This window comes from Orycteropus afer, unplaced genomic scaffold, assembly GCF_000298275.1.
Source record: "Orycteropus afer afer isolate SDZICR_OR568_19922 unplaced genomic scaffold, OryAfe1.0 scaffold00043, whole genome shotgun sequence".
Taxonomy (NCBI): domain Eukaryota; kingdom Metazoa; phylum Chordata; class Mammalia; order Tubulidentata; family Orycteropodidae; genus Orycteropus; species Orycteropus afer.
Window position 1 is genome coordinate 569,652 of NW_006921630.1, and position 11,248 is coordinate 580,899.

The following is an 11,248-nucleotide window of genomic DNA, read 5'->3' on the forward strand; positions in this document are numbered from 1 at the left end:
TTTTTTTTTCCCATGCTATGCAGGATGTCCAATTTTTATCCCTTTCTGAGTGGTTGGCATTGGTAGCCAGGCACCATCTAGTTCTTCTGGACTCAGGGTCATGAGGTTTCATGGTCCATTAGTGCCTTGGATTAATTGTTTCCATGTGTCTTTGATTTTCTTCAGTCTTCTTTGCTCTGGACAAGGAAAGGTCAATAGTTTATCTTAGATGGCCGCTCACAAGCTTTTAAGACTCTGGTCTCTACTCACCAAAGTAGGATGTAGAATGATATTTTTGTGTACTGTGTTGTGCTAATTGAGTTTGATGTTCCCCATGATCATGGTCCTGAGCCTGCAGGCCCAGTAACTCACTCCCTTAAAGTGCTTGAATGTGGCTAAGAAGTTATCTTAACTTTTTCCCCTGTTAACTCTATTATGTATATGGACATTTTAATAGTGCATGCAAATAAATATGTAGAAATATCATCTACCAAACCTATATATGGTCGTGGGTATACTCCCATTTTCCTGACTATATCTTATCATCTTGCCTGTATACCTATGTATCCACCTGTAGAATAATGTTTGTTATTACTCATAATGCAGTATTGTGTATGTAATTGTATTTACCTTTATTGTCTGTACCTCTTGTGTACCTCTCAATGTCTTCCTTTTCCTTAGTGATACAGTGCTGGTCACATGCTTTTGTTATATTGCCTTTCCCTTCACCCAAATCAATGCATGACTAGCTAGCTATTTTCCCTTCCCTTTCCTCCCATTCATAATATGAAGGTACTACGGACTGCTAGAAGAACAAACAAATCTGTCTTAGAGGATGTACAATCAGAATGTGCTTTAGAAATGAGAATGGCCAGACTTTGTCTCTCATACTTTGGTCATGTTGTTAGAAGGGACCTGTCCCTGGAGAAATTACCATGCTGGGTAAAATAGACAGTCAACAAAAAAAGGGGGGGCCCTCAATGGGATGGATTGACATAGCGGCTACAACAATGGACTCAAGCATAGCAAGACTTGTGAGGATAACACTGGACTAGGCATTGGTTTGTTCAGTTGTACATGGGATCACTATGAGTCACAGCCAACTCTATGGTACCTAACAATAACAACAATACCCTCCTGTCCCTGGTAACCAACAAAGAAAATTTCCTTCCCTTTGTAAACCTTCCCTTGACTTTTCATAATAACAGACTTATACAATATTTATCCTTCTATGATTGACTTATTTCACTCAGCAGTATGTCCTCCAAGTTCATTCATGTTATGAGATGCTTCACAGATTCTTCATTATTCATTAACGTTGCATAGTATTCCATTGTGTGTATGTAACATAGTTTGGTTATTCATTCATCCACTAATGAGTACTCAAGCTGTTTCCATCTCTTTGCTATTGTGAATACTGAACATGGGTGTGCATATACCTCTTCATGTCCAGGATCTTACTTCTCTAGGATATATGCCTAGTAGTGCAATTACTACATCAAATGCTATTTCTATTTCCAACTTTTAAGGTAGTGCCATACTGTTTTCCACAGTGGTTGTACCATTTTACCCACCAGCAGTGTATGAGAGTTCCAATCTCTCCACACTCTAGCATTTGTTGTTTTCTGTCTTCTTGAACTTTGCTATTAGTGCTAGGGTGAGACGATATCTCATTGTTATTTTGTTTTGCATCCCGGTTGGGCAATCCTACTTCCGTAGTGATACTGCCTCGGAAACCCAAGGAGGGGGTCGCTATGAGTCGGGGCCGACTCGATGGCACATAACAACAACAACAATGGCTAATGATTATGAGCATTTCTTTATGTTCGTTGACCTCCTGAATATCTTCCTTGGTGAAATATTTGTTCATGTCCTTGGCTCATTTTTTAACTGGATTTTTTACCATTTTGATGTTTAGGTATTGATGCTTTCTATAAATTTTAGAGCTAAGTGCTTTGTTGGATATATCATTGCCAAATATTTTTCCCCAATCTGTAGGTTCTCTTTTTATTTTTTTCAAGAAGTCTTTTGACACACACAAGAATTTCATTTTTAGAACATCCCAGTCATCTAGTTTCTCTTCTGCTGCTTATGCATTTTGAGTTATGCTTGATAATCTATTTATGCCATAAAATATGTCCCTAAATTTGTTCTTTTTTTTTAAATGAACTTTATAGTTTTAAGATTTACATTAAGGTCTTTGACCCATCTTGAGTTCATTTTTGTTTGTGTAAGTTATGAATCTTTTTTCATTTTTCTGCAAATGGATATCCAGTTTTGCCAGCACCATGTTTTAACGAGACCATGTCTTCCCTATTTAATGGCTTTTGGCACTTTGTCAAAGATCAGCTGTTCATAGGTGGATGGACTTACTTCTGGATTCTGAATTCTATTCCTCTGGTCTGGGTGTCTATTGTTTTACTAATATCAGGCTGTATAGTAGGTTTTGAGATCAGGTAGTGTGAGACCTCCTACTTAATTCTTCTTCTTCAATGGTGCTTTGCTCATCTGATCTTTCTTTTCTATATAAAATTGGTTATTGGTTTTTCCATGTCCTTAAAGAATGTTGATGCAATCTGGATTGGGATTGCATTGAATGTATAGATTGCTTTGGGTAGTATTGACAATTTCAGAATGTACAGTCTTCCTATCCATGTGTGCTTTGTGATTCTTGATCGTAAAGTTCCCCTAAACTTTATCTGTCCAATCTCTTTCATGGCTCTATTAAATATATGCTCTTTTGATTCTACCAAGTACCTAGGCACTACCAAAATAAAATTACTTTAAACTATATTCTTGCCATGAGGTTTTATAGGTAGGTGACAGGGTAGTGTGAATTTGGGGTAGAAACCTATGAGGGCTCAATTGTGATTGCACCTTTTCATAAGAGATTTCCCCCCTTACTTCAAGGTTATGGAATGAAAGTTTTCTTGCTTTTCCCCCTTGATAAAAGTCATCTTTAAAATTTATTTGTGGGGGAAGGACACTTTCTGCTATTTACGGTATAGTTCTTTGGAGTCCTTAGTTCATGTGGGACTCTTTTATCAAACCCCCCACCTTGGCTGGACTCTAAATTTTCTTTCCTATCCCAGAGCTTCACAAGGCCATAAGACTGAATTTCAAAGCGCTAGGAATCTGGTAGCATAGTGGCTAAAGCACTTGACTGCTAACCAGAAGGCTGGCAGTTCAAACCCACCAGCCACTCCTCGGAAGGAAGGTTGGGCAATCCTACTTCTGTAGTGATACTGCCTCGGAAACCCAAGGAGGGGTCGCTATGAGTCGGGGCCGACTCGACGGCACATAACAACAACAACAACAAGAAGGAATGAGCAGTCCCTCAGGGAAACCAGTGGTTTCAGAGAATGTTTACTTTTCTTGATTTCTGTTTTTCTTTTGTATGTAGATTCTAAGGATATACTTTATTTTCCTTCCAGCTCTGCAATGAATTTAAATTTATTTTTATATTCTATTAAACATTTTTAGTTGTTTTCAGTGGATGGATGATCAAGGCTTCTAAACTCTTTACTAACAGAAATGGAAATCGCAAGCCATTGAATATTTGCGTAATTCTCCAGAGGACTAAGGTGGAGGCAGCATGCAGGATTAATGTGATAAACCAGTAAGACTAGAAGCAGAATATAAATTAGAAAACTATTGCAATAATCTACACAGGAAAGCATAATGGGTTAAAAGTTACTAGGGAAATTGTTGAGCATAATGGAAAGCAATAGAAAACTAGAAATTCAGGGAAAAATAAAAACAACCCTCAATTCTAGTCCTTGCTCCAAACTAGTCACATAATTTAATCATTTTCTCATTCATATTTATATATTTTTGTATTTAATGAATATTAATCGAGCACTTATTCTGGGCTATGCACTATTTCAGGCAGTGCAATGAACAAAAAATGTTTTTTCCCTCATGGAGCTTGCAGTTTATTGTAAAGGCAACAGCAATAAACAAATAAGTGAATATACAGTATGCCAGATGATGATAGTTCTGAGGAAAGAAATACAGCAGGGTAAGGGAACAAGGAGTACTTGCTGTGGAATCAGCATGAAGGGCATCCAGGGAAGGACTTAATGAAAAGATGGCTTGGAGCAGATAGCTGAAGGAAATAGAGGAGTGAGCCACATGGGTTTCGGGAGCTTATGTCAGGCAGTGAGAACAACAAGGAGCTAATATGGCTGAAATAAAATGAGTTAAGAATGGCTTCTTTGGTGGGGGCATGGACCCTGTTGGGTCACTATGTAGATTTTAGCTTTTGTTCTCAATGGGTTGAGAGGCTATATAGCAGGACTTGTTTGTGGCATGACACAACCAATGGCATGACATCAGTGCTATAGAGTATAGAGAAGTGCCTGACTGCTCTGTCTACCTCAAAGGAATATTGTTAGATTCAAATCAAGTAATATTTGTTGAAAGTACTTTGTGAATTGAAAATACTTAACAAAAGTATATGTTTGATGAGACATTGCAGCGGTAAGTTTGAAGAAATGGAAAACACCCTTGAGGAGACATCAAAAAGGAGAAAATGTACTCATTTATATGTGGAATTTACTGAGGCAAGATTAAGCTTTCTATAGGAATAAAGATTCATCATGAACCAGAGAGCATGAGACATTAATCACCCCAACCTATAAGGAATCTACATCCTTTCTTCTCTCCAAGCCTCTTTCATGTGTGAGCATAAAAATATAAAAATACAAAGCTAAATACAATGAGTGTCTCTTCTCTGCTAGTTTTTTTTTTTTTTTTTTTTTAAATATGGAATACTTCATGAATTTGTGTGTTATCCTTGTGCAGGTACCATTCTAATCTCTGTATCATTCCAATTTTAGTATATGTGCTGCCAAAGCGAGCACTCTTCTCTTCTAGGTTTTCAGAAACATTTATTATTCACGTAGGTCTATGCATACCAACCATGTTAAGTACCTAGTTGTTGTTGTTGTGTGCTTTCAAGTCAATTCTGACTTATAGGGACCATATAGGATGGAGCAGAATTGCCCCCCTAGAGTTGCATAAGGTGTAATTTTTTGCATGAACAGATTGCCAGGTCTTTTCTCCCATGAAGCATCTTTGCTGGATTTCAACCACCAACATTTCAGTTAGCAGCGAAGCCCTTACCCACTGCACTACCAGAACTCATACTCAGAATTGCCTACAGAATGAATGCTGCAAAGTTGGGGGTTCATAGCAATAAAGACTATGACAAAGTAGGAATTCAAAATCATTTTGAAAGAATTTCTATGTGGGGTTCAACCCAATACCATTAAAATTACAGTGATGAACTTAGAATTTAGGATATAATCTTGGAAATAGGACAGCAAGCACTATGGCTTATTCACAGACTGATATTAGGACAATTCCTTAGAAATTATTCAATGTGGAGCATAATAATTTCAGTTAAGTATATTTTGTAAATACATAGAAATCTGTTAAAAATTTTTTATCTACCCCTTTTCCATAACCCCCCCCCAAAAAAAAAAAAAAAAAAACTCACTGCCATCAAGTCAAATCCAACTCACAATGACCCCTCCTTGGGTTTCCAAGGCAGTATATCTACGAAAGTAGATTGCCCAGTCTTTCTTCCAAGGAGTGGCTGGTGGGTTTGAACCACCAGCTTTCTGGTTAGCAGTCGAATGCCTTAGGCGCTATGCCACCAGAGCTCCCACTCTTTTCCATAGATTTTACTGTAATGAAAATGTGTAAACCATAGCTGGTTGAGGCCTGTGTTCACTGCTGTGAAAATAATGGAAGGTGTTAGGTGGTGATAAGCTCCAAATAAAGAAAAAGTGTGATGCAGCTGCTAAAAATATGCCAGCAAACTTGGGCCCCATTAAAAAGGAACAGAGTGTCCAGATTGATAGAAGAGATGCTTCTACTAGACACAAAGCCATGTTGAGACTAGTCCTGGAATCTCTGCTCAGTTCTGGATGGCAGGTTTTATGAGGAACATCAATAATCTGGAACACATCCAAGGCTTTGGGAGGAGAGTAGAGATGATCAAGACAGCAAAATGCCCCTGTTCCTCTTCAAGCATGAGTTTTTAACATTTCCTGGCTTGACTGAGAAGACACAATGTGGTGGTTAAGATTTTGTGTCAACTTAGCTGGGCCTGATTTTGGGTGGCTGGGCAGCTGGATGTAGTTATTCTCTATGATGAGATTGGTAATCAACTCTATGGTGGAATCTACTAAAGCAGCTGAGTAGCTGCCTTAGGGATGTGGTCTGCTTCCAGTACATAAGGGGAAGCTTTGGGAATGGTCTGTGTGTAGCTGAGTCTTCATTCAGCAGCTTGCCATGTTGTCTGCCAATCTTAGGATCATTCCTGGACTTGAACCAGTAGCCTGCTGTGTTGTGTGATAATCTTGGGACTGTGGTCTTTTACTCGTCAACCTTGGGTTTGTCAGCCTCAGCAGCCAGCATATGCCTGAGTGAAGAGGACACCTCCAGCTTCAGTGGGCCAGGAGCAAGAGGCAGAGCTGAACCCCAAGGTCGAGGGGCTTTTACCCAGTCCCTAGAGCTGGCACTTGGAACTCAGACTTCTAGCCTCCTAAACTGTAAGAGAATAAACCCGGTTTGTTCGAGACATCCCATTTGTGATATCTTGTGTTAGAGTGGAACTAGAGGCATCCAAAACACACAGGAAGAAAGAAGACTCACAAAAAAACGATCAAATGGCTTCTTTTGCATCTCATTTTTCTATTCATTCTTATACTCATTCATTCATTAATTCAGTTTTTAACAAACTTTTAATGATTGACTACTACATTTCTGACATAGTAGCAGGCCATAGGGATCCAAATAAGGTATAAATTATAATTCTTGTTTTCATGAATTGAATTGTGTCTTCTCAAAATATGTGGCAACTTGGTTGGGCCATGATTCTTAGTGGTTTTACTGTTATGTTATGATGTAATTATTCTCCATGATATGACTTGATGTGATAAGCCAATCGCTTGTAAGAGGATTAGGGTGAAATGCAACACCCTTACTCAAGTCACAGCCCTGATCTGATATAAGGAGAATTTTCCTGGAGGTGTGGCCTGCATCACCTTTTATCTTACAAAAGATTAAAGAAAAGAGAAGTGAGCAGATAAGGAGGAACCTATTACCACCAAGAAAGAAGAACTAGAAGTGGAGCATGTTCTTTGCACTCAGGATCTCTGCACTGAGAACCTCCTAGATCCAGGGGAAGATTGATGCCACGACACAGGGAGATCTTTAAGTAATGGTGGGCCCACAGATATTGAAAGGAGACAAGGACCTTCTTCCAGAGCTGACAGAGAAAGAAAGCCAGACTTCTAGCCTCCTAAACTGAGAAAGAATCAATTTCTGTTTGTTAAAGCCATCCAGTTGTGGCATTCCTGTTATATAGCAGCACTAGATAACTAAAACAATTGTTCTCAAAGAGTTTAGGTGTGTGAGAAAGACACGTATGCATATAGTTTCAGTACTGAGTTGAGTGCTATCTCTAATAATCTTTTTAACCCCTTATATCTGGATTTCTACAGTAACTAACCAACTTGTATTTCTGCTTCAGCATGCCCCTACCCTACTGCAAAAATTAATTCTTCACACTCTCAGAATAAATATTCTAAGACTCACTTACATGTTAAATGGTTCCCCACTGGAAGGACTCAGTGGATGAGAGAATGTGATTTGAGGTTGTTCTTTAAAAATTGATAGTAAAGACCAGAGAGGAGAGTGTATTACACAAAGGAGTAAGATCTACAGAGGATTAGCAACTGGCATATAAATAGATTTAGGATATTAACAGCAATATTAACTCTGTTTATTCAATGATCTAATATTAACTGTAGAAATAGGGCAGCAAGCATCATGGCGCATTCACAACCCAATATTAGGAAGACAATTTGTTCATAACTAACTCCATGGGGAGCATAAAACTTTCAGTTAAATATATTTTTTAATTAAACAGAAATCTTTTCAATAGCTTGGTCTACTCCTTTTCCGTAGATTTTACTATAATGGAAAAAAAATCATCTTTGATTATAATATTCTGAAACCTCCTTGTAAAGCATAGCTCCTTGATCAGCAAATAGATAAAATCCACCCACCCCCTTTTTTCTTCTTTCATTAGTAGCTTAGTACATCACAGGTAGTTTGGATTGATATACATAATAAAGATGGTCTAGGCAGTACTGGTCTGACCTATCTGTGGCATTCTCAGGGGAGTAGTCACAGCATCTTCCTACAACTAATTTAAGTGGATCATCTTATTTGAAGAATTCATTGTGGTCAAAGCACAGGCTCAAATTTAGGTAAACCTTTTCTAAGGCTTAGTCCAATGATTTGTTCAGTTTTACTTTCTTATGTATTTGGACTCTATTTCTAGGATTAGAGAAATCTTTATATATTTTGCATACACATTTCTAAATGAAAGGTCTTCAGAAGAAATATTTATTATTCATTTGTTTAGGTGTTATTGCACATTGGACTTAATGTGGCATTTATGTTTTCACAGGATACAACAGTTTAAAATAAGAAACATATAGATAAGAAAGAGATGACAAAGGGAAAATGAGTAGTGAGGACAGATAAGGAAAGATTAAATCAGTGATGAGATCAGTATGCAAAATAAGTGCATACACAGTAGAGTCCTAAATTAGACCACCGATTTTTCTCTGAATTTCTGAGAATCAATTTGAAGAGGAAAGCAGGATAAGTTACATGGCTCACTATTTATGAGATGAAAATAAGCCAGCTTCTCAACAGAACATTTGGCATATGCAAACACACAAACAGAAATTTCTCCCTAGAGACCACATAAAGGTAGCCAAGTAGTACAATGATCAATATCCTCAACAACACCCTTATGCAAAAGCCTGGTCCTGTCTTAATAAATCAGTCTTGTGTCTGCTCCTAAACACAAGCACAAGGTCACTTAATATTCTCAATTTCCACCTTTTGGAGCATGGTTGGAATAATTTTATCCTGAAAAAGATTTATTATTAAATAATAACTATTAATTATTCATTAATAAAGAATTAATTATCCTGAATTATTATTTATTCCTTCAAAGGAGAAGAATAAGAATAATTAATAGAATAACTCTTCTGCAGAGGTAGGTGAGTTAGGGATGCAGAACTAAGTAACAGGTGTGGCCATGGACTAAAGAAAGGACACATCTTTCTTTGAGACTGGAGGGAAGTGAGTAAAGGTGGGTACAGATACATGAGTTGTTGGCATGAGGGAAGGGATCCGAGGCAGGTTTTGCTGATTGCCTCAATCTTGGTGAAGGAAGCAGTTGTCTCTTGAAAAGGGAGGATTTCTGGAAGAGTATGGACTCGAAGCAGATGGAGATCATTCCGAAAAGCCTCTTTCCAGTCAGCATTTATGGGCTGAAATAAAAAGGAACCTCATGAGTCTAATCCCATATCCTTCTTTTACAAGCTGCTTTGAAAGAAAGCATTTCTGACACCTGCCACAAACCCTAAGGTAGATACTACCAAGATGAAGTCTGAAACTCTCAGTGAGCCTTATTGGGTTACCCATAAGGTGTCATAGCTGGGCACCGGAGATCAACTAGTTCAACCCTTTTATTTTTTTTTATAGGTGAGGAGACTTGCCTCAAGTCATAGAGCTAGTTGTTTGTCTGATAAGATAACCCAAAGAAAGGCCATCTGTCACCTAGTTGTTTTTTCTACTGTACCCAACAATAGACAGGAAGCAGAGGACACTATGTCTTGGTCTAGGTCTAAGTCTATGTCTCAGTTTCTTCATTTCCCTCCATACCTCTGGTTTATTCCATAGCCTCAAAACTATCTTTTGAACTACAGAAAGAGAAGTTTGAAATTACGGATTCCTTAGTAAACTCCTTTGCCTATGTGTTCCTGTGCTTATCTGGTTTACTGGTTTCATTAACAGAGTAGATGAGAGTAGAGAAAAAAGAAAACTAAGAAGGATAAGCAAAAGAGAGTGGGCAGGAAATTTTGTGATGAGAATAAAGTCGATGGCCTGTCAGCAAGGATAATGTGAGTACTAAGAAATTAGAATGGGCTGACTCTGGTGTCCATAGCTAGCCCCCTGGGAAGCTGCTGACTTGATGACCAAGCAGTATCTGTCTTTGCAGTTGGTATGAAGAGCAACATCCAAGTCTTAATTTAAAAAAGAACAAAGAGCCACGTGCCCATGCTTCATTGTAGTTACCACAGAGGAGAGATTGGGAAATAAGGAAAAATTCCAAGGATGACAGCTGAGAAAACCCTATCCCTCTTCCAGAGCAGGCAGTATTCCTCTCCTTTGAAGACTGAGTAAGTCATTAACGTATCGTGGAGGTTGGAAAAGGGAGGAAGAGTGCCTGATTTGGGGGAGACAAGATTGTCAGGCCTTTCTTCTAAGGCATCTCTGGGTTGGCTCGAGCCTCCAAAATTGTGGGGAGCAACCGAGTATGTTAACTGTTTGCACTACTCAGGGACTTGAGTATCTAGAGCCTTCATATTGTGTCTAAATAGAGATTTAAAGCAATGATTAAGTCTACTTCTCAGCAAACTATGGTTGTGAAGAAGGCCCTAATTCGATGTAAACTCCATAGGAAACTGAAGAGGTGCTCTTTCTCAGGACATCTGATCATTTTAAATGACTCATCTGACAATCTGAGATGACTTAAAAAAAAAAAAAACTCAGTAAAGGGAGGTCAATGGACACTTTAAGAAGGCAAAAATCATTTCCATTTTACAAACAAGAAAACACACAGAGTTAGTTAGAGGAAATAGCTAGTATTAATATCTAGTTTTCCTGGACCCTAATCCATTCTCTTTTTGCCTCTCTACCCGGTAACTGTAGACCAAATGGAAGGTACTCTGGCGTTTTGACAATGATCCGTTAATTGTAACATCTTGCTTTTGTCTTTAAATTGACTTGTTTTTTGTTTGTTTGTTTGTTTCCTGGAACCTTCAATGTCATCTCTGAATTCTTGGTTTAATTTTGTTTTTAGGCCAAGCTTCAAAGACAAGTGCAATATTGTTGAATATTAATTAGTTTGACTCTTGTATGAGGTCTTTGAACCAGTTTTACAGCATATAGATATTTTAAATAACCTTTTATTATTAAAACACGGATTTGTTTCATTGAAATTAGTAGTTTGGTGCAGCTGAAAGAGCATTGCACTAGGAATCAGGAAACTGGGATCTAGTCTTCACTTTGTGTCATCTCCTCAGATTATTTTACCTCTCCTTTCAGGACCTCTCCTCTGGGAGCTGAATGTTGTTGTTGTTGTTGTTAAGTGCCGTCGAGTTGTTTC

The 11,248-nt window shown here is 38.2% G+C and overlaps 1 protein-coding gene and 1 non-coding gene across 2 annotated transcripts in view; one reads left to right on the top strand and one right to left on the bottom strand.

Annotated features, from left to right (window-relative positions):
• Positions 1–11,248, top strand: part of PAPPA2 (pappalysin 2) — a 513,722-nt gene that overhangs the window by 90,801 nt on the left and 411,673 nt on the right. The window lies entirely within an intron of this gene.
• On the bottom strand, positions 4,741–4,844 carry LOC122149729. The gene has a single exon (XR_006163299.1). It is a non-coding gene; the product is annotated as a U6 spliceosomal RNA (small nuclear RNA).